The sequence below is a fragment of the Lemur catta genome, chromosome 4 (assembly GCF_020740605.2).
Source record: "Lemur catta isolate mLemCat1 chromosome 4, mLemCat1.pri, whole genome shotgun sequence".
Classification (NCBI taxonomy): Eukaryota; Metazoa; Chordata; class Mammalia; order Primates; family Lemuridae; genus Lemur; species Lemur catta.
In genome coordinates this window covers 114,547,402-114,570,229 of record NC_059131.1, presented here as the reverse complement: position 1 = coordinate 114,570,229, position 22,828 = coordinate 114,547,402, and positions in this window count along the sequence as shown.

Below are 22,828 nucleotides of genomic sequence, written 5' to 3'. Positions count from 1 at the left end.
GGCCTAGGATAGTGTTAGGGTTAGGGTTAGGGTTAGCATCAGTTCAAGGATAGTGTTAGGGTTAGCGTTAGGGTTAGCATCTGCCCTAGGATAGTGTTAGGGTTAGGGTTAGGGTTAGCATCAGCCCTAGAATTGTGTTAGGGTTAGGGTTAGCATCAGCCCTAGGATAGTGTTAGGGTTAGGGTTAGGGTTATCATCAGGCCTAGGATAGTGTTAGGGTTAGGGTTAGCATCAGCCCTAGGATAGTGTTAGGGTTAGGGTTAGGGTTAGCATCAGCCGTAGGATAGTGTTAGTGTTAGGGTTAGCCTCAGCAATAAGATAGTGTTAGAGTTATGGTTAGGGTTACCATCTGCCCTAGGATAATGGTAGGGTTAGGGTTAGGGTTAGCATCAGCCCTAGGATAGTGTTAGTGTTAAGGTTAGCATTAGCCCTAGGATAGTGTTAGGGTTAGGGTTAGGGTTAGCATCTGCCCTAGGATAGTGTTAGGGTTAGGGTTAGGGTTAGCATCAGCCCTAGGATAGTGTTAGGGTTAGGGTTAACATAAACCCTAGGATAGTGTTAGGGTTAGGGTTAGGGTTATCATCAGGCCTAGGATAGTGTTAGGGTTAGGGTTAGGGTTAGCATCAGTTCAAGAATAGTGTTACGGTTAGCGTTAGGGTTACCATCTGCCCTAGGATATTGTTAGGGTTAGGGTTAGGGTTACCATCAGCCCAAGGATAGTGTTAGGGTTAGGGTAGGCATCAGCCCTAGGATAGTGTTAGGGTTAGGGTTAGGGTTAGCATCAGCCCAAGGATAGTGTTAGGGTTAGGGTTAGGGTTAGCATCAGCCCTAGGATAGTGTTAGGGTTAGGGTTAGCATCAACCCTAGGAGAGTGTTAGTGTTAGGGATAGGGTTAGCATCAGGCCTAGGATAGTGTTAGGGTTAGGGTTAGGGTTAGCATCAGCCCTAGGATAGTGTTAGGGTTAGGGTTAGCATCAGCCCTAGGATAGTGTCAGGGTTAGGGTTAGGGTTATCATCAGGCCTAGGATAGTGTTAGGGTTAGGGTTAGCATCAGCTCTAGGATAGTGTTAGGGTTAGGGTTAGGGTTAGCATCAGCCCTAGGATAGTGTTAAGGTTAGGGTTAGGGTTATCATCAGGCCTAGTATAGTGTGAGGGCTAGGGTTAGCATCAGACTTAGGATAGTGTTAGGGTTAGGGTTAGGGTTAGCATCAGCCCTAGGATACTGTTAGGGTTAGGGTTAGCATCAGCCCTAGGATAGTGTTAGGGTTAGGGTTAGGGTTATCATCACCCTAGGATAGTGTTAGGGTTAGGGTTAGCATCAGCCCTAGGATAGTGTTAGGGTTAGGGTTAGGGTTAGCATCAGCCCTAGGATAGTGTTAGGTTTAGGGTTAGCATCAGCCCTAGGATAGTGTTAGGGTTAGGGTTAGGGTTAGCATCAGGCCTAGGATAGTGTTAGTGTTAGGGTTAGCATGAGCCCTAGGATAGTGTTAGGGTTAGGGTTAGGGTTAGCATCCGCCCTAGGATAATGTTACGGTTAGGGTTAGGGTTAGCATCAGCCCTAGGATAGTGTTAGTGTTAGGGTTAGCATCAGCCCTAGGATAGTGTTAGGGTTAGGATTAGGGTTATCATCCGCCCTAGGATAGTGTTAGGGTTAGGTTTAGGGTTAGCGTCAGCCCTAGGATAGTGTTAGGGTTAGGGTTAGGGTTAGCATCAGCCCTTGGAGAGTGTTAGGGTTAGGGTTAGGGTTAGCATCAGCCCTAGGATAGTGTTAGTGTTAGGGTTAGCATCAGCCCTAGGATAGTGTTAGGGTTAGGGTTAGGGTTAGCATCCGACCTAGGATAGTGTTAGGTTTAGGGTTAGGGTTAGCATCAGCCCTAGGATAGTGTTAGGGTTAGGGTTAACATAAACCCTAGGATAGTGTAAGGGTTAGGGTTAGGGTTATCATCAGGCCTAGGATAGTGTTATGGTTAGGGTTAGGGTTAGCATCAGTTCAAGGATAGTGTTAGGGTTAGCGTTAGGGTTAGCATCAGCCCTAGGTTAGTGTTAGGGTTAGGGTTAGCATCAGCCCTAGGATAGTGTTAGGGTTAGGGATAGGTTTAGCATCAGGCCTAGTATAGTTTTAGGGTTAGGGTTAGCATCAGCCCTAGGATAGTGTTAGGGTTAGGGTTAGGGTTAGCATCAGCCGTAGGATAGTGTTAGGGTTAGGGTTAGCCTCAGCCCTAAGATAGTGTTAGAGTTAGGGTTAGGGTTAGCATCAGCCCTAGGATAATGTTAAGGGTTAGTGTTAGTGTTAGCATCAGCCCTAGGATAGTGTTAGTGTTAGGGTTAGCATCATCCCTAGGATAGTGTTAGGGTTAGGGTTAGGGTTAGCATCCGCCCTAGGATAGTGTTAGGGTTAGGGTTAGGGTTAGCATCTGCCCTAGGATAGTGTTAGGGTTAGGGTTAACATCAACCCTAGGATAGTGTTAGGGTTAGGGTTAGGGTTATCATCAGGCCTAGGATAGTGTTAGGGTTAGGGTTAGGGTTAGCATCAGTACAAGGATAGTGTTAGGGTTAGCGTTAGGGTTAGCATCTGCCCTAGGATAGTGTTAGGGTTAGGGTTAGGGTTAGCATCAGCCCAAGGATAGTGTTAGGGTTAGGGTTAGCATCAGCCCTAGGATAGTGTTAGGGTTAGGGTTAGGGTTAGCATCAGGCCCAGGATAGTGTTAGGGTTAGGGTTAGCTTCAGCCCAAGGATAGTGTTAGGGTTAGGGTTAGGGTTATCATCAGGCCTAGGATAGTGTTAGGGTTAGGGTTAGCATCAGCCCTAGGATAGTGTTAGGGTTAGGGTTAGGGTTAGCATCAGCCCTAGGATAGTGTTAGGGTTAGGGTTAACATAAACCCTAGGATAGTGTCAGGGTTAGGGTTAGGGTTATCATCAGGCCTAGGATAGTGTTAGGGTTAGGGTTAGGGTTAGCATCAGCCCTAGGATAGTGTTAGGGTTAGGGTTAGGGTTAGCATCAGCCCTAGGATAGTGTTAGGATTAGGGTTAGCATCAACCCTAGGATAGTGCTAGGGTTAGGGTTAGACTCAGCCCTAGGAGAGTGTTAGGGTTAGGGAGAGGGTTAGCATCAGGCCTAGGATAGTGTTAGGGTTAGGGTTAGGGATAGCATCAGCCTTAGGATATTGTTAGGGTTAGGGTTAGCATCAGCCCTAGGATAGTGTCAGGGTTAGGGTTAGGGTTATCATCAGGCCTAGGATAGTGTTAGGGTTAGGGTTAGCATCAGCTCTAGGATAGTGTTAGTGTTAGGGTTAGGGTTAGCATCAGCCCTAGGATAGTGTTAAGGTTAGGGTTGGGGTTATCATCAGGCCTAGTATAGTGTGAGGGCTAGGGTTAGCATGAGACTTAGGATAGTGTTAGGGTTAGGGTTAGGGTTAGCATCAGCCCTAGGATACTGTTACGGTTAGGGTTAGCATCAGCCCTAGGATAGTGTTAGGGTTAGGGTTAGGGTTATCATCAGGCCTAGGATAGTGTTATGGTTAGGGTTAGCATCAGCCCTAGGATAGTGTTAGGGTTAGGGTTAGGGTTAGCATCAGCCCTAGGATAGTGTTAGTGTTAGGGTTAGCATCAGCCCTAGGATAGTGTTAGGGTTAGGGTTAGGGTTAGCATCAGGCCTAGGATAGTGTTAGGGTTAGGGTTAGCATCATCCCTAGCATAGTGTTAGGGTTAGGGTTACGGTTAGCATCAGCCGTAGGATAGTGTTAGGGTTAGGGTTAGCCTCAGCCCTAAGATAGTGTTAGAGTTAGGGTTAGGGTTAGCATCAGCCCTAGGATAGTGTTAGGGTTAGGGTTAGGGTTAGCATCAGCCCTTGGAGAGTGTTAGGCTTATGGTTAGGGTTAGCATCAGCCCTAGGATAGCGTTAGTGTTGGGGTTAGCATCAGCCCTAGGATAGTGTTAGGGTTAGGGTTAGCATCAGCCCTAGGATAGTGTTAGGTTTAGGGTTAGGGTTAGCATCAGGCCTAGGATAGGGTTAGGGTTAGGGTTACCATCAGCTCTAGGATAGTGTTAGGGTTAGGGTTAGGGTTAGCATCAGCCCTAGGATAGTGTTAAGGTTAGGGTTAGGGTTATCATCAGGCCTAGTATAGTGTGAGGGCTAGGGTTAGCATCAGACTTAGGATAGTGTTAGGGTTAGGGTTAGGGTTAGCATCAGCCCTAGGATACCGTTTGGGTTAGGGTTAGCATCAGCCCTAGGATAGTGTTAGGGTTAGGGTTAGGGTTATCATCAGGCCTTGGATAGTGTTAGGGTTAGGGTTAGCATCAGCCCTAGGATAGTGTTAGGGTTAGGGTTAGGGTTAGCATCAGCCCTAGGATAGTGTTAGGGTTAGGGTTAGCATCAGCCCTTGGATAGTGTTATGGTTAGGGTTAGGGTTAGCATCAGCCCTAGGATAGTGTTAGGGTTAGGGTTAACATAAACCCTAGGATAGTGTTAGGGTTAGGGTTAGGGTTATCATCAGGCCTAGGATAGTGTTAGGGTTAGGGTTAGGGTTAGCATCAGTTCAAGGATAGTGTTAGGGTTAGCGTTAGGGTTAGCATCAGCCCTAGGATAGTGTCAGGGTAAGGGTTAGGGTTAGCATCAGCCCTAGGATAGTGTTAGGGTTCGGGTTAGCATCAGCCCTAGGATAGTGTTAGGGTTAGGGTTAGGGTTATCATCAGGCCTAGGATAGTGTTAGGGTTAGGGTTAGCATCAGCACTAGGATAGTGTTAGGGTTAGTGTTAGGGTTAGCATCAGTCCTAGGATAGTGTTAGTGTTAGGGTTAGCATCAGCCCTAGGATAGTGTTAGGGTTAGGGTTAGGGTTAGCATCAGGCCTAGGATAGTGTTAGGATTAGGGTTAGCATCAGCCCTAGGATAGTGTTAGGGTCAGGGTTAGGGTTAGCATCAGCCGTAGGATAGTGTTAGTGTTAGGGTTAGCCTCAGCCCTAAGATAGTGTTAGAGTTAGGGTTAGGGTTAGCATCTGCCCTAGGATAATGTTAGGGTTAGGGTTAGGGTTAGCATCAGCCCTAGGATAGTGTTAGTGTTAGGGTTAGCATCAGCCCTAGGATAGTGTTAGGGTTAGGGTTAGGGTTAGCATCAGCCCTAGGATAGTGTTAGGGTTAGGGTTAGGGTTAGCATCAGCCCTAGGATAGTGTTAGGGTTAGGGTTAACATAAACCCTAGGATAGTGTTAGGGTTAGGGTTAGGGTTAGCATCAGTTCAAGGATAGTGTTAGGGTCAGCGTTAGGGTTAGCATCTGCCCTAGGATATTGTTAGGATTAGGGTTAGGGTTAGCATCAGCCCAAGGATAGTGTTAGGGTTAGGGTTAGCATCAGCCCTAGGATAGTGTTAGGGTTAGTGTTAGGGTTAGCATCAGGCCCATGATAGTGTTAGGGGTAGAGTTAGCATCAGCCCAAGGATAGTGTTAGGGTTAGGGTTAGGGTTAGCATCAGCCCTATGATAGTGTTAGGGTTAGGGGTAGCATCAACCCTAGGATAGTGTTTGGGTTAGGGTTAGGGTTAGCATCAGCCCTAGGATAGTGTTACGGTTAGGGTTAGCCTCAGCCCTAGGAGAGTGTTAGGGTTAGGGAGAGGGTTAGCATCAGGCCTAGGATAGTGTTAGGGTTAGGGTTAGGGATAGCATCAGCCCTAGGATAGTGTTAGGATTAGGGTTAGCATCAGCCCTAGGAAAGTGTCAGGGTTAGGGTTAGGGTTATCATCAGGCCTAGGATAGTGTTAGGGTTAGGGTTAGCATCAGCTCTAGGATAGTGTTAGTGTTAGGGTTAGGGTTAGCATCAGCCCTAGGATAGTGTTAAGGTTAGGGTTAGGGTTATCATCAGGCCTAGTATAGTGTGAGGGCTAGGGCTGGCATCAGACTTAGGATAGTGTTAGGGTTAGGGTTAGGGTTAGCATCAGCCCTAGGATACTGTTAGGGTTAGGGTTAGCATCAGCCCTAGGATAGTGTTAGGGTTAGGGATAGGGTTATCATCAGGCCTAGGATAGCGTTACGGTTAGGGTTAGCATCAGCCCTAGGATAGTGTTAGGGTTAGGGTTAATGTTATCATCAGGCCTAGGATAGTGTTATGGTTAGGGTTAGCATCAGCCCTAGGATAGTGTTAGGGTTAGGGTTAGGGTTAGCATCAGCCCTAGGATAGTGTTAGTGTTAGGGTTAGCATCAGCCCTAGGATAGTGTTAGGGTTAGGGTTAGGGTTAGCATCAGGCCTAGGATAGTGTTAGGGTTAGGGTTAGCATCAGCCCTAGCATAGTGTTAGGGTTAGGGTTAGGGTTAGCATCAGCCGTAGGATAGTGTTAGGGTTAGGGTTAGCCTCAGCCCTAAGATAGTGTTAGAGTTAGGGTTAGGGTTAGCATCAGCCCTAGGATAGTGTTAGGGTTAGGGTTAGGGTTAGCATCAGCCCTTGGAGAGTGTTAGGGTTATGGTTAGGGTTAGCACCAGCCCTAGGATAGTGTTAGTGTTAGGGTAAGCATCAGCCCTAGGATAGTGTTAGGGTTAGGGTTAGCATCAGCCCTAGGATAGTGTTAAGGTTAGGGTTAGGGTTATCATCAGGCCTAGTATAGTGTGAGGGCTAGGGTTAGCATCAGACTTAGGATAGTGTTAGGGTTAGGGTTAGGGTTAGCATCAGCCCTAGAATACTGTTTGGGTTAGGGTTAGCATCAGCCCTAGGATAGTGTTAGGGTTCGGGTTAGGGTTAGCATCAGCCCTAGGATAGTGTTAGGGTTAGGGTTAGCATCAGCCCTAGGATAGTGTTAGGGTTAGGGTTAGGGTTAGCATCCGCCCTAGGATAGTGTTAGGGTTAGGGTTAGGATTAGCATCAGCCCTAGGATAGTGTTAGGGTTAGGGTTAACATAAACCCTAGGATAGTATTAGGGTTAGGGTTAGGGTTATCATCAGGCCTAGGATAGTGTTAGGGTTAGGGTTAGGGTTAGCATCAGTTCAAGGATAGTGTTAGGGTTAGCGTTAGGGTTAGCATCTGCCCTAGGATAGTGTTAGGGTTAGGGTTAGGGTTAGCATCCGCCCTAGGATAGTGTTAGGGTTAGGGTTAGGATTAGCATCAGCCCTAGGATAGTGTTAGGGTTAGGGTTAACATAAACCCTAGGATAGTGTTAGGGTTAGGGTTAGGGTTATCTTCAGGCCTAGGATAGTGTTAGGGTTAGGGTTAGGGTTAGCATCAGTTCAAGGATAGTGTTAGGGTTAGCGTTAGGGTTAGCATCTGCCCTAGGATAGTGTTAGGGTTAGGGTTAGGGTTAGCATCAGCCCTAGAATTGTGTTAGGGTTAGGGTTAGCATCAGCCCTAGGATAGTGTTAGGGTTAGGGTTAGGGTTATCATCAGGCCTAGGATAGTGTTAGGGTTAGGGTTAGCATCAGCCCTAGGATAGTGTTAGGGTTAGGGTTAGGGTTAGCATCAGCCGTAGGATAGTGTTAGGGTTAGGGTTAGCCTCAGCAATAAGATAGTGTTAGAGTTATGGTTAGGGTTAGCATCTGCCCTAGGATAATGTTAGGGTTAGGGTTAGGGTTAGCATCAGCCCTAGGATAGTGTTAGTGTTAAGGTTAGCATCAGCCCTAGGATAGTGTTAGGGTTAGGGTTAGGGTTAGCATCTGCCCTAGGATAGTGTTAGGGTTAGGGTTAGGGTTAGCATCAGCCCTAGGATAGTGTTAGGGTTAGGGTTAACATAAACCCTAGGATAGTGTTAGGGTTAGGGTTAGGGCTATCATCAGGCCTAGGATAGTGTTAGGGTTAGGGTTAGGGTTAGCATCAGTTCAAGAATAGTGTTACGGTTAGCGTTAGGGTTACCATCTGCCCTAGGATATTGTTAGGGTTAGGGTTAGGGTTAGCATCAGCCCAAGGATAGTGTTAGGGTTAGGGTAGGCATCAGCCCTAGGATAGTGGTAGGGTTAGGGTTAGGGTTAGCATCAGGCCCAGGATAGTGTTAGGGTTAGGGTTAGCATCAGCCCAAGGATAGTGTTAGGGTTAGGGTTAGGGTTAGCATCAGCCCTAGGATAGTGTTAGGGTTAGGGTTAGCATCAACCCTAGGATAGTGTTTGGGTTAGGGTTAGGGTTAGCATCAGCCCTAGGATACTGTTAGGGTTAGGGTTAGCCTCAGCCCTAGGAGAGTGTTAGGGTTAGGGATAGGGTTAGCATCAGGCCTAGGATAGTGTTAGGGTTAGGGTTAGGGATAGCATCAGCCCTAGGATAGTGTTAGGGTTAGGGTTAGCATCAGCCCTAGGATAGTGTCAGGGTTAGGGTTAGGGTTATCATCAGGCCTAGGATAGTGTTAGGGTTAGGGTTAGCAACAGCTTTAGGATAGTGTTAGTGTTAGGGTTAGGGTTAGCATCAGCCCTAGGATAGTGTTAAGGTTAGGGTTAGGGTTATCATCAGGCCTAGTATAGTGTGAGGGCTAGGGTTAGCATCAGACTTAGGATAGTGTTAGGGTTAGGGTTAGGGTTAGCATCAGCCCTAGGATACTGTTAGGGTTAGGGTTAGCATCAGCCCTAGGATAGTGTTAGGGTTAGGGATAGGGTTATCATCAGGCCTAGGATAGTGTTATGGTTAGGGTTAGCATCAGCCTTGGGATAGTGTTAGGGTTAGGGTTAGGGTTAGCATCAGCCCTAGGATAGTGTTAGGGTTAGGGTTAGCATCAGCCCTAGGATAGTGTTAGGGTTAGGGTTAGGGTTAGCATCAGGCCTAGGATAGTGTTAGGGTTAGGGTTAGCATCAGCCCTAGCATAGTGTTAGGGTTAGGGTTAGGGTTAGCATCAGCCCTAAGATAGTGTTAGAGTTAGGGTTAGGGTTAGCATCAGACCTAGGATAGTGTTAGGGTTAGGGTTAGGGTTAGCATCAGACCTTGGAGAGTGTTAGGGTTATGATTAGGGTTAGCATCAGCCCTAGGATAGTGTTAGTGTTTGGGTTAGAATCAGCCCTAGGATAGTGTTAGTGTTAGGGTTAGCATCAGCCCTAGGATAGTGTTAGGGTTAGGGTTAGGGTTAGCATCAGGCCTAGGATAGTGTTAGTGTTAGGGTTAGCATGAGCCCTAGGATACTCTTAGGGTTAGGGTTAGGGTTAGCATCCGCCCTAGGATAGTGTTAGGGTTAGGGTTAGGGTTAGCATCAGCCCTAGGATAGTGTTAGTGTTAGGGTTAGCATCACCCCTAGGATAGTGTTAGGGTTAGGGTTAGGGTTAGCATCCGCAATAGGATACTGTTAGGGTTAGGGTTAGGGTTAGCATCAGCCCTAGGATAGTGTTAGGGTTAGGGTTAACATAAACCCTAGGATAGTGTTAGGGTTAGCGTTAGGGTTATCATCAGGCCTAGGATAGTGTTAGGGTGAGGGTTAGGGTTAGCATCAGTTCAAGCATACTGTTAGGGTTAGCGTTAGGGTTAGCATTTGCCCTAGGATGGTGTTAGGGTTAGGGTTAGGGTTAGCATCAGAGCAAGGATAGTGTTAGGGTTAGGGTTAGCATCAGCCCAAGGATAGTGTTAGGGTTAGGGTTAGGGTTAGCATCAGCCCTAGGATAGTGTTAGCGTTAGGGTTAGCATCAACCCTAGGATAGTGTTTGGGTTAGGGTTAGCATCAACCCTAGGATAGTGTTTGGGTTAGGGTTAGGGTTAGCATCAGCCCTAGGATAGTGTTAGGGTTAGGGTTAGCATCAACCCTAGGATAGTGTTAGGGTTAGGGATAGGGTTAGCATCAGGCCTAGCATAGTGTTATGGTTAGGGTTAGGGTTAGCATCAGCCGTAGGATAGTGTTAGGGTTAGGGTTAGCCTCAGCCCTAAGACAGTGTTAGAGTTAGGGTTAGGGTTAGCATCCGCCCTAGGATAGTGTTAGGGTTAGGGTTAGGGTTAGCATCAGCCCTAGGATAGTGTTAGTGTTAGGGTTAGCATCACCCCAAGGATAGTGTTAGGGTTAGGGTTAGGGTTAGCATCCGCCCTAGGATAGCGTTAGGGTTAGGGTTAGCATCAGCCCTAGGATAGTGTTAGGGTTAGGGTTAGGGTTAGCATCAGGCCTAGGATAGTGTTAGGGTTAGGGTTAGCATCAGCCCTAGGATAGTGTTAGGGTTAGGGTTAGGGTTAGCATCAGGCCCAGGATAGTGTTAGGTTTAGGGTTAGCATCAGCCCTAGGATAGTGTTAGGGTTAGGGTTAACATAAACCCTAGGATACTGTTAGGGTTAGGGTTAGGGTTATCATCAGGCCTAGGATAGAGTTAGGGTTAGGGTTAGGGTTAGCATCAGTTCAAGGATAGTGTTAGGGTTAGCGTTAGGGTTAGCATCAGCCCTAGGATAGTGTTAGGGTTAGGGTTAGGGTTAGCATCAGCCCTAGGATAGTGTTAGGGTTAGGGTTAGCATCAGCCCTAGGATAGTGTTAGGGTTAGGGTTAGGGTTATCATCAGGCCTAGGATAGTGTTAGGGTTAGGGTTAGCATCAGCCCTAGGATAGTGTTAGGGTTAGGGTTAGGGTTAGCATCAGCCCTAGGATAGTGTTAGGGTTAGCATCAGCCCTAGGATAGTGTTAGGGTTAGGGTTAGGGTTAGCATCAGGCCTAGGTTAGTGTTAGGGTTAGGGTTAGCATCAGCCCTAGCATAGTGTTAGGGTTAGGGTTAGGGTTAGCATCAGCCGTAGGATAGTGTTAGGGTTAGGGTTAGCCTCAGCCCTAAGATAGTGTTAGAGTTAGGGTTAGGGTTAGCATCAGCCCTAGGATAGTGTTAGGGTTAGGGTTAGGGTTAGCATCAGCCCTAGGATAGTGTTAGGGTTAGGGTTAGGGTTAGCATCAGGCCTAGGATAGTGTTAGGGTTAGGGTTAGCATCAGCTCTAGGATAGTGTTAGGGTTAGGGTTAGGGTTAGCATCAGCCCTAGGATAGTGTTAAGGTTAGGGTTAGGGTTATCATCAGGCCTAGTATAGTGTGAGGGCTAGGGTTAGCATCAGACTTAGGATAGTGTTAGGGTTAGGGTTAGGGTTAGCATCAGTCCTGGGATACTGTTAGGGTTAGGGTTAGCATCAGCCCTAGGATAGTGTTAGGGTTAGGGTTAGGGTTATCATCAGGCCTAGGATAGTGTTAGGGTTAGGGTTAGCATCAGCCCTAGGATAGTGTTAGGGTTAGGGTTAGGGTTAGCATCAGCCCTAGGATAGTGTTAGGGTTAGGGTTAGCATCAGCCCTAGGATAGTGTTATGGTTAGGGTTAGGGTTAGCATCAGGCCTAGGATAGTGTTAATGTTAGGGTTATCCTGAGCCCTAGGATAGTGTTAGGGTTAGAGTTAGGGTTAGCATACCCCTAGGATAATGTTAGGGTTAGGGTTAGGGTTAGCATCAGCCCTAGGATAGTGTTAGTGTTAGGGTTAGCATCAGCCCTAGGATAGTGTTAGGGTTAGGGTTAGGGTTAGCATCCGCCCTAGGATAGTGTTAGGGTTATGGTTAGGGTTAGCATCAGCCCTAGGATAGTGTTAGGGTTAGGGTTAACATAAACCCTAGGATAGTGTTAGGGTTAGGGTTAGGGTTATCATCAGGCCTAGGATAGTGTTAGGGTTAGGGTTAGGGTTAGCATCAGTTCAAGGATAGTGTTAGGGTTAGCGTTAGGGTTAGCATCTGCCCTAGGATAGTGTTAGGGTTAGGGTTAGGGTTAGCATCAGCCCAAGTATAGTGTTACGGTTAGGGTTAGCATCAGCCCTAGGATAGTGTTAGGGTTAGGGTTAACATAAACCCTAGGATAGTGTTAGGGTTAGGGTTAGGGTTATCATCAAGCCTAGGATAGTGTTAGGGTTAGGGTTAGGGTTAGCATCAGTTCAAGGATAGTGTTAGGGTTAGCGTTAGGGTTAGCATCAGCCCTAGGATAGTGTTAGGGTTAGGGTTAGGGTTAGCATCAGCCGTAGGATAGTGTTATGGTTAGGGTTAGCCTCAGCAATAAGATAGTGTTAGAGTTAGGGTTAGGGTTAGCATCTGCCCTAGGATAATGTTAGGGTTAGGGTTAGGGTTAGCATCAGCCCTAGGATAGTGTTAGTGTTAAGGTTAGCATCAGCCCTAGGATAGTGTTAGGGTTAGGGTTAGGGTTAGCATCTGCCCTAGGATAGTGTTAGGGTTAGGATTAGGGTTAGCATCAGCCCTAGGATAGTGTTAGTGTGAGGGTTAACATAAACCCTAGGATAGTGTTAGGGTTAGGGTTAGGGTTATCATCAGGCCTAGGATAGTGTTAGGGTTAGGGTTAGGGTTAGCATCAGTTCAAGGATAGTGTTACGGTTAGCGTTAGGGTTACCATCTGCCCTAGGATATTGTTAGGGTTAGGGTTAGGGTTAGCATCAGCCCAAGGATAGTGTTAGGGTTAGGGTAGGCATCAGCCCTAGGATAGTGTTAGGGTTAGGGTTAGGGTTAGCATCAGGCCCAGGATAGTGTTAGGGTTAGGGTTAGCATCAGCCCAAGGATAGTGTTAGGGTTAGGGTTAGGGTTAGCATTAGCCCTAGGATAGTGTTAGGGTTAGGGTTAGCATCAACCCTAGGATAGTGTTTGGGTTAGGGTTAGGGTTAGCATCAGCCCTAGGATAGTGTTAGGGTTAGGGTTAGCCTCAGCCCTAGGAGAGTGTTAGGGTTAGGGATAGGGTTAGCATCAGGCCTAGGATAGTGTTAGGGTTAGGGTTAGCCTCAGCCCTAGGAGAGTGTTAGGGTTAGGGATAGGGTTAGCATCAGCCCTAGGATAGTGTTAGGGTTAGGGTTAGGGATAGCATCAGCCCTAGGATAGTGTTAGTGTTAGGGTTAGCATCACCCCAAGGATAGTGTTAGGGTTAGGGTTAGGGTTAGCATCCGCCCTAGGATAGCGTTAGGGTTAGGGTTAGCATCAGCCCTAGGATAGTGTTAGGGTTAGGGATAGGGTTAGCATCAGGCCTAGGATAGTGTTAGGGTTAGGGTTAGCATCAGCCCTAGGATAGTGTTAGGGTTAGGGTTAGGGTTAGCATCAGGCCCAGGATAGTGTTAGGTTTAGGGTTAGCATCAGCCCTAGGATAGTGTTAGGGTTACGGTTAACATAAACCCTAGGATAGTGTTAGGGTTAGGGTTAGGGTTATCATCAGGCCTAGGATAGAGTTAGGGTTAGGGTTAGGGTTAGCATCAGTTCAAGGATAGTGTTAGGGTTAGCGTTAGGGTTAGCATCAGCCCTAGGATAGTGTTAGGGTTAGGGTTAGGGTTAGCATCAGCCCTAGGATAGTGTTAGGGTTAGGGTTAGCATCAGCCCTAGGATAGTGTTAGGGTTAGGGTTAGGGTTATCATCAGGCCTAGGATAGTGTTAGGGTTAGGGTTAGCATCAGCCCTAGGATAGTGTTAGGGTTAGGGTTAGGGTTAGCATCAGCCCTAGGATAGTGTTAGGGTTAGGGTTAGCATCAGCCCTAGGATAGTGTTAGGGTTAGGGTTAGGGTTAGCATCAGGCCTAGGTTAGTGTTAGGGTTAGGGTTAGCATCAGCCCTAGCATAGTGTTAGGGTTAGGGTTAGGGTTAGCATCAGCCGTAGGATAGTGTTAGGGTTAGGGTTAGCCTCAGCCCTAAGATAGTGTTAGAGTTAGGGTTAGGGTTAGCATCAACCCTAGGATAGTGTTAGGGTTAGGGTTAGGGTTAGCATCAGCCCTAGGATAGTGTTAGGGTTAGGGTTAGGGTTAGCATCAGGCCTAGGATAGTGTTAGGGTTAGGGTTAGCATCAGCTCTAGGATAGTGTTAGGGTTAGGGTTAGGGTTAGCATCAGCCCTAGGATAGTGTTAAGGTTAGGGTTAGGGTTATCATCAGGCCTAGTATAGTGTGAGGGCTAGGGTTAGCATCAGACTTAGGATAGTGTTAGGGTTAGGGTTAGGGTTAGCATCAGTCCTGGGATACTGTTAGGGTTAGGGTTAGCATCAGCCCTAGGATAGTGTTAGGGTTAGGGTTAGGGTTATCATCAGGCCTAGGATAGTGTTAGGGTTAGGGTTAGCATCAGCCCTAGGATAGTGTTAGGGTTAGGGTTAGGGTTAGCATCAGCCCTAGGATAGTGTTAGGGTTAGGGTTAGCATCAGCCCTAGGATAGTGTTATGGTTAGGGTTAGGGTTAGCATCAGGCCTAGGATAGTGTTAATGTTAGGGTTATCCTGAGCCCTAGCATAGTGTTAGGGTTAGGGTTAGGGTTAGCATACCCCTAGGATAATGTTAGGGTTAGGGTTAGGGTTAGCATCAGCCCTAGGATAGTGTTAGTGTTAGGGTTAGCATCAGCCCTAGGATAGTGTTAGGGTTATGGTTAGGGTTAGCATCCGCCCTAGGATAGTGTTAGGGTTAGGGTTAGGGTTAGCATCAGCCCTAGGATAGTGTTTGGGTTAGGGTTAACATAAACCCTAGGATAGTGTTAGGGTTAGGGTTAGGGTTATCATCAGGCCTAGGATAGTGTTAGGGTTAGGGTTAGGGTTAGCATCAGTTCAAGGATAGTGTTAGGGTTAGCGTTAGGGTAAGCATCTGCCCTAGGATAGTGTTAGGGTTAGGGTTAGGGTTAGCATCAGCCCAAGTATAGTGTTACGGTTAGGGTTAGCATCAGCCCTAGGATAGTGTTAGGGTTAGGGTTAACATAAACCCTAGGATAGTGTTAGGGTTAGGGTTAGGGTTATCATCAGGCCTAGGATAGTGTTAGGGTTAGGGTTAGGGTTAGCATCAGTTCAAGGATAGTGTTAGGGTTAGCGTTAGGGTTAGCATCAGCCCTAGGATAGTGTTAGGGTTAGGGTTAGGGTTAGCATCAGCCCTAGGATAGTGTTAGGGTTAGGGTTAGCATCAGCCCTAGGATAGTGTTAGGGTTAGGGTTAGGGTTAGCATCAGGCCTAGGATAGTGTTAGGGTTAGGGTTAGCATCAGCCCTAGGATAGTGTTAGGGTTAGGGTTAGGGTTAGCATCAGCCGTAGGATAGTGTTATGGTTAGGGTTAGCCTCAGCAATAAGATAGTGTTAGAGTTAGGGTTAGGGTTAGCATCTGCCCTAGGATAATGTTAGGGGTAGGGTTAGGGTTAGCATCAGCCCTAGGATAGTGTTAGTGTTAAGGTTAGCATCAGCCCTAGGATAGTGTTAGGGTTAGGGTTAGGGTTAGCATCTGCCCTAGGATAGTGTTAGGGTTAGGATTAGGGTTAGCATCAGCCCTAGGATAGTGTTAGTGTGAGGGTTAACATAAACCCTAGGATAGTGTTAGGGTTAGGGTTAGGGTTATCATCAGGCCTAGGATAGTGTTAGGGTTAGGGTTAGGGTTAGCATCAGTTCAAGGATAGTGTTACGGTTAGCGTTAGGGTTACCATCTGCCCTAGGATATTGTTAGGGTTAGGGTTAGGGTTAGCATCAGCCCAAGGATAGTGTTAGGGTTAGGGTAGGCATCAGCCCTAGGATAGTGTTAGGGTTAGGGTTAGGGTTAGCATCAGGCCCAGGATAGTGTTAGGGTTAGGGTTAGCATCAGCCCAAGGATAGTGTTAGGGTTAGGGTTAGGGTTAGCATCAGCCCTAGGATAGTGTTAGGGTTAGGGTTAGCATCAACCCTAGGATAGTGTTTGGGTTAGGGTTAGGGTTAGCATCAGCCCTAGGATAGTGTTAGGGTTAGGGTTAGGGTTAGCATCAGCCCTAGGATAGTGTTAGGGTTAGGGTTAGGGTTAGCATCAGGCCTAGGATAGTGTTAGGGTTAGGGTTAGCATCAGCTCTAGGATAGTGTTAGGGTTAGGGTTAGGGTTAGCATCAGCCCTAGGATAGTGTTAAGGTTAGGGATAGGGTTATCATCAGGCCTAGTATAGTGTGAGGGCTAGGGTTAGCATCAGACTTAGGATAGTGTTAGGGTTAGGGTTAGGGTTAGCATCAGTCCTGGGATACTGTTAGGGTTAGGGTTAGCATCAGCCCTAGGATAGTGTTAGGGTTAGGGTTAGGGTTATCATCAGGCCCAGGATAGTGTTAGGGTTAGGGTTAGCATCAGCCCAAGGATAGTGTTAGGGTTAGGGTTAGGGTTAGCATCAGCCCAAGGATAGTGTTAGGGTTAGGGTAGGCATCAGCCCTAGGATAGTGTTAGGGTTAGGGTTAGGGTTAGCATCAGGCCCAGGATAGTGTTAGGGTTAGGGTTAGCATCAGCCCAAGGATAGTGTTAGGGTTAGGGTTAGGGTTATCATCAGGCCTAGGATAGTGTTAGGGTTAGGGTTAGGGTTAGCATCAGCCCTAGGATAGTGTTAGTGTTAGGGTTAGCATCACCCCTAGGATAGTGTTAGGGTTAGGGTTAGGGTTAGCATCCGCACTAGGATACTGTTAGGGTTAGGGTTAGGGTTAGCATCAGCCCTAGGATAGTGTTAGGGTTAGGGTTAACATAAACCCTAGGATAGTGTTAGGGTTAGGGTTAGGGTTATCATCAGGCCTAGGATAGTGTTAGGGTGAGGGTTAGGGTTAGCATCAGTTCAAGCATACTGTTAGGGTTAGCGTTAGGGTTAGCATTTGCCCTAGGATGGTGTTAGGGTTAGGGTTAGGGTTAGCATCAGAGCAAGGATAGTGTTAGGGTTAGGGTTAGCATCAGCCCAAGGATAGTGTTAGGGTTAGGGTTAGGGTTAGCATCAGCCCTAGGATACTGTTAGGGTTAGGGTTAGCATCAGCCCTAGGATAGTGTTAGGGTTAGGGATAGGGTTATCATCAGGCCTAGGATAGTGTTATGGTTAGGGTTAGCATCAGCCTTGGGATAGTGTTAGGGTTAGGGTTAGGGTTAGCATCAGCCCTAGGATAGTGTTAGGGTTAGGGTTAGCATCAGCCCTAGGATAGTGTTAGGGTTAGGGTTAGGGTTAGCATCAGGCCTAGGATAGTGTTAGGGTTAGGGTTAGCATCAGCCCTAGCATAGTGTTAGGGTTAGGGTTAGGGTTAGCATCAGCCCTAAGATAGTGTTAGAGTTAGGGTTAGGGTTAGCATCAGACCTAGGATAGTGTTAGGGTTAGGGTTAGGGTTAGCATCAGACCTTGGAGAGTGTTAGGGTTATGGTTAGGGTTAGCATCAGCCCTAGGATAGTGTTAGTGTTTGGGTTAGAATCAGCCCTAGGATAGTGTTAGTGTTAGGGTTAGCATCAGCCCTAGGATAGTGTTAGGGTTAGGGTTAGGGTTAGCATCAGGCCTAGGATAGTGTTAGTGTTAGGGTTAGCATGAGCCCTAGGATACTCTTAGGGTTAGGGTTAGCGTTAGCATCCGCCCTAGGATAGTGTTAGGGTTAGGGTTAGGGTTAGCATCAGCCCTAGGATAGTGTTAGTGTTAGGGTTAGCATCACCCCTAGGATAGTGTTAGGGTTAGGGTTAGGGTTAGCATCCGCACTAGGATACTGTTAGGGTTAGGGTTAGGGTTAGCATCAGCCCTAGGATAGTGTTAGGGTTAGGGTTAACATAAACCCTAGGATAGTGTTAGGGTTAGGGTTAGGGTTATCATCAGGCCTAGGATACTGTTAGGGTGAGGGTTAGGGTTAGCATCAGTTCAAGCATACTGTTAGGGTTAGCGTTAGGGTTAGCATTTGCCCTAGGATGGTGTTAGGGTTAGGGTTAGGGTTAGCATCAGAGCAAGGATAGTGTTAGGGTTAGGGTTAGCATCAGCCCAAGGATAGTGTTAGGGTTAGGGTTAGGGTTAGCATCAGCCCTAGGATAGTGTTAGCGTTAGGGTTAGCATCAACCCTAGGATAGTGTTTGGGTTAGGGTTAGCATCAACCCTAGGATAGTGTTTGGGTTAGGGTTAGGGTTAGCATCAGCCCTAGGATAGTGTTAGGGTTAGGGTTAGCATCAACCCTAGGATAGTGTTAGGGTTAGGGATAGGGTTAGCATCAGGCCTAGCATAGTGTTATGGTTAGGGTTAGGGTTAGCATCAGCCGTAGGATAGTGTTAGGGTTAGGGTTAGCCTCAGCACTAAGACAGTGTTAGAGTTAGGGTTAGGGTTAGCATCCGCCCTAGGATAGTGTTAGGGTTAGGGTTAGGGTTAGCATCAGCCCTAGGATAGTGTTAGTGTTAGGGTTAGCATCACCCCAAGGATAGTGTTAGGGTTAGGGTTAGGGTTAGCATCCGCCCTAGGATAGCGTTAGGGTTAGGGTTAGCATCAGCCCCAGGATAGTGTTAGGGTTAGGGTTAGGGTTAGCATCAGGCCTAGGATAGTGTTAGGGTTAGGGTTAGCATCAGCCCTAGGATAGTGTTAGGGTTAGGGTTAGGGTTAGCATCAGGCCCAGGATAGTGTTAGGTTTAGGGTTAGCATCAGCCCTAGGATAGTGTTAGGGTTAGGGTTAACATAAACCCTAGGATACTGTTAGGGTTAGGGTTAGGGTTATCATCAGGCCTAGGATAGAGTTAGGGTTAGGGTTAGGGTTAGCATCAGTTCAAGGATAGTGTTAGGGTTAGCGTTAGGGTTAGCATCAGCCCTAGGATAGTGTTAGGGTTAGGGTTAGGGTTAGCATCAGCCCTAGGATAGTGTTAGGGTTAGGGTTAGCATCAGCCCTAGGATAGTGTTAGGGTTAGGGTTAGGGTTATCCTCAGGCCTAGGATAGTGTTAGGGTTAGGGTTAGCATCAGCCCTAGGATAGTGTTAGGGTTAGGGTTAGGGTTAGCATCAGCCCTAGGATAGTGTTATGGTTAGGGTTAGCATCAGCCCTAGGATAGTGTTAGGGTTAGGGTTAGGGTTAGCATCAGGCCTAGGTTAGTGTTAGGGTTAGGGTTAGCATCAGCCCTAGCATAGTGTTAGGGTTAGGGTTAGGGTTAGCATCAGCCGTAGGATAGTGTTAGGGTTAGGGTTAGCCTCAGCCCTAAGATAGTGTTAGAGTTAGGGTTAGGGTTAGCATCAGCCCTAGGATAGTGTTAGGGTTAGGGTTAGGGTTAGCATCAGCCCTAGGATAGTGTTAGGGTTAGGGTTAGGGTTAGCATCAGGCCTAGGATAGTGTTAGGGTTAGGGTTAGCATCAGCTCTAGGATAGTGTTAGGGTTAGGGTTAGGGTTAGCATCAGCCCTAGGATAGTGTTAAGGTTAGGGATAGGGTTATCATCAGGCCTAGTATAGTGTGAGGGCTAGGGTTAGCATCAGACTTAGGATAGTGTTAGGGTTAGGGTTAGGGTTAGCATCAGTCCTGGGATACTGTTAGGGTTAGGGTTAGCATCAGCCCTAGCATAGTGTTAGGGTTAGGGTTAGGGTTATCATCAGGCCTAGGATAGTGTTAGGGTTAGGGTTAGCATCAGCCCTAGGATAGTGTTAGGGTTAGGGTTAGGGTTAGCATCAGCCCTAGGATAGTGTTAGGGTTAGGGTTAGCATCAGCCCTAGGATAGTGTTATGGTTAGGGTTAGGGTTAGCATCAGGCCTAGGATAGTGTTAATGTTAGGGTTATCCTGAGCCCTAGGATAGTGTTAGGGTTAGGGTTAGGGTTAGCATACCCCTAGGATAATGTTAGGGTTAGGGTTAGGGTTAGCATCAGCCCTAGGATAGTGTTAGTGTTAGGGTTAGCATCAGCCCTAGGATAGTGTTAGGGTTAGGGTTAGGGTTAGCATCCGCCCTAGGATAGTGTTAGGGTTATGGTTAGGGTTAGCATCAGCCCTAGGATAGTGTTAGGGTTAGGGTTAACATAAACCCTAGGATAGTGTTAGGGTTAGGGTTAGGGTTATCATCAGGCCTAGGATAGTGTTAGGGTTAGGGTTAGGGTTAGCATCAGTTCAAGGATAGTGTTAGGGTTAGCGTTAGGGTTAGCATCTGCCCTAGGATAGTGTTAGGGTTAGGGTTAGGGTTAGCATCAGCCCAAGTATAGTGTTACGGTTAGGGTTAGCATCAGCCCTAGGATAGTGTTAGGGTTAGGGTTAACATAAACCCTAGGATAGTGTTAGGGTTAGGGTTAGGGTTATCATCAGGCCTAGGATAGTGTTAGGGTTAGGGTTAGGGTTAGCATCAGTTCAAGGATAGTGTTAGGGTTAGCGTTAGGGTTAGCATCAGCCCTAGGATAGTGTTAGGGTTAGGGTTAGGGTTAGCATCAGCCGTAGGATAGTGTTATGGTTAGGGTTAGCCTCAGCAATAAGATAGTGTTAGAGTTAGGGTTAGGGTTAGCATCTGCCCTAGGATAATGTTAGGGTTAGGGTTAGGGTTAGCAAAAGCCCTAGGATAGTGTTAGTGTTAAGGTTAGCATCAGCCCTAGGATAGTGTTAGGGTTAGGGTTAGGGTTAGCATCTGCCCTAGGATAGTGTTAGGGTTAGGATTAGGGTTAGCATCAGCCCTAGGATAGTGTTAGTGTGAGGGTTAACATAAACCCTAGGATAGTGTTAGGGTTAGGGTTAGGGTTATCATCAGGCCTAGGATAGTGTTAGGGTTAGGGTTAGGGTTAGCATCAGTTCAAGGATAGTGTTACGGTTAGCGTTAGGGTTACCATCTGCCCTAGGATATTGTTAGGGTTAGGGTTAGGGTTAGCATCAGCCCAAGGATAGTGTTAGGGTTAGGGTAGGCATCAGCCCTAGGATAGTGTTAGGGTTAGGGTTAGGGTTAGCATCAGGCCCAGGATAGTGTTAGGGTTAGGGTTAGCATCAGCCCAAGGATAGTGTTAGGGTTAGGGTTAGGGTTAGCATTAGCCCTAGGATAGTGTTAGGGTTAGGGTTAGCATCAACCCTAGGATAGTGTTTGGGTTAGGGTTAGGGTTAGCATCAGCCCTAGGATAGTGTTAGGGTTAGGGTTAGCCTCAGCCCTAGGAGAGTGTTAGGGTTAGGGATAGGGTTAGCATCAGGCCAAGGATAGTGTTAGGGTTAGGGTTAGCCTCAGCCCTAGGAGAGTGTTAGGGTTAGGGATAGGGTTAGCATCAGCCCTAGGATAGTGTTAGGGTTAGGGTTAGGGATAGCATCAGCCCTAGGATAGTGTTAGTGTTAGGGTTAGCATCACCCCAAGGATAGTGTTAGGGTTAGGGTTAGGGTTAGCATCCGCCCTAGGATAGCGTTAGGGTTAGGGTTAGCATCAGCCCTAGGATAGTGTTAGGGTTAGGGATAGGGTTAGCATCAGGCCTAGGATAGTGTTAGGGTTAGGGTTAGCATCAGCCCTAGGATAGTGTTAGGGTTAGGGTTAGGGTTAGCATCAGGCCCAGGATAGTGTTAGGTTTAGGGTTAGCATCAGCCCTAGGATAGTGTTAGGGTTACGGTTAACATAAACCCTAGGATAGTGTTAGGGTTAGGGTTAGGGTTATCATCAGGCCTAGGATAGAGTTAGGGTTAGGGTTAGGGTTAGCATCAGTTCAAGGATAGTGTTAGGGTTAGCGTTAGGGTTAGCATCAGCCCTAGGATAGTGTTAGGGTTAGGGTTAGGGTTAGCATCAGCCCTAGGATAGTGTTAGGGTTAGGGTTAGCATCAGCCCTAGGATAGTGTTAGGGTTAGGGTTAGGGTTATCATCAGGCCTAGGATAGTGTTAGGGTTAGGGTTAGCATCAGCCCTAGGATAGTGTTAGGGTTAGGGTTAGGGTTAGCATCAGCCCTAGGATAGTGTTAGGGTTAGGGTTAGCATCAGCCCTAGGATAGTGTTAGGGTTAGGGTTAGGGTTAGCATCAGGCCTAGGTTAGTGTTAGGGTTAGGGTTAGCATCAGCCCTAGCATAGTGTTAGGGTTAGGGTTAGGGTTAGCATCAGCCGTAGGATAGTGTTAGGGTTAGGGTTAGCCTCAGCCCTAAGATAGTGTTAGAGTTAGGGTTAGGGTTAGCATCAACCCTAGGATAGTGTTAGGGTTAGGGTTAGGGTTAGCATCAGCCCTAGGATAGTGTTAGGGTTAGGGTTAGGGTTAGCATCAGGCCTAGGATAGTGTTAGGGTTAGGGTTAGCATCAGCTCTAGGATAGTGTTAGGGTTAGGGTTAGGGTTAGCATCAGCCCTAGGATAGTGTTAAGGTTAGGGTTAGGGTTATCATCAGGCCTAGTATAGTGTGAGGGCTAGGGTTAGCATCAGACTTAGGATAGTGTTAGGGTTAGGGTTAGGGTTAGCATCAGTCCTGGGATACTGTTAGGGTTAGGGTTAGCATCAGCCCTAGGATAGTGTTAGGGTTAGGGTTAGGGTTATCATCAGGCCTAGGATAGTGTTAGGGTTAGGGTTAGCATCAGCCCTAGGATAGTGTTAGGGTTAGGGTTAGGGTTAGCATCAGCCCTAGGATAGTGTTAGGGTTAGGGTTAGCATCAGCCCTAGGATAGTGTTATGGTTAGGGTTAGGGTTAGCATCAGGCCTAGGATAGTGTTAATGTTAGGGTTATCCTGAGCCCTAGCATAGTGTTAGGGTTAGGGTTAGGGTTAGCATACCCCTAGGATAATGTTAGGGTTAGGGTTAGGGTTAGCATCAGCCCTAGGATAGTGTTAGTGTTAGGGTTAGCATCAGCCCTAGGATAGTGTTAGGGTTATGGTTAGGGTTAGCATCCGCCCTAGGATAGTGTTAGGGTTAGGGTTAGGGTTAGCATCAGCCCTAGGATAGTGTTTGGGTTAGGGTTAACATAAACCCTAGGATAGTGTTAGGGTTAGGGTTAGGGTTATCATCAGGCCTAGGATAGTGTTAGGGTTAGGGTTAGGGTTAGCATCAGTTCAAGGATAGTGTTAGGGTTAGCGTTAGGGTAAGCATCTGCCCTAGGATAGTGTTAGGGTTAGGGTTAGGGTTAGCATCAGCCCAAGTATAGTGTTACGGTTAGGGTTAGCATCAGCCCTAGGATAGTGTTAGGGTTAGGGTTAACATAAACCCTAGGATAGTGTTAGGGTTAGGGTTAGGGTTATCATCAGGCCTAGGATAGTGTTAGGGTTAGGGTTAGGGTTAGCATCAGTTCAAGGATAGTGTTAGGGTTAGCGTTAGGGTTAGCATCAGCCCTAGGATAGTGTTAGGGTTAGGGTTAGGGT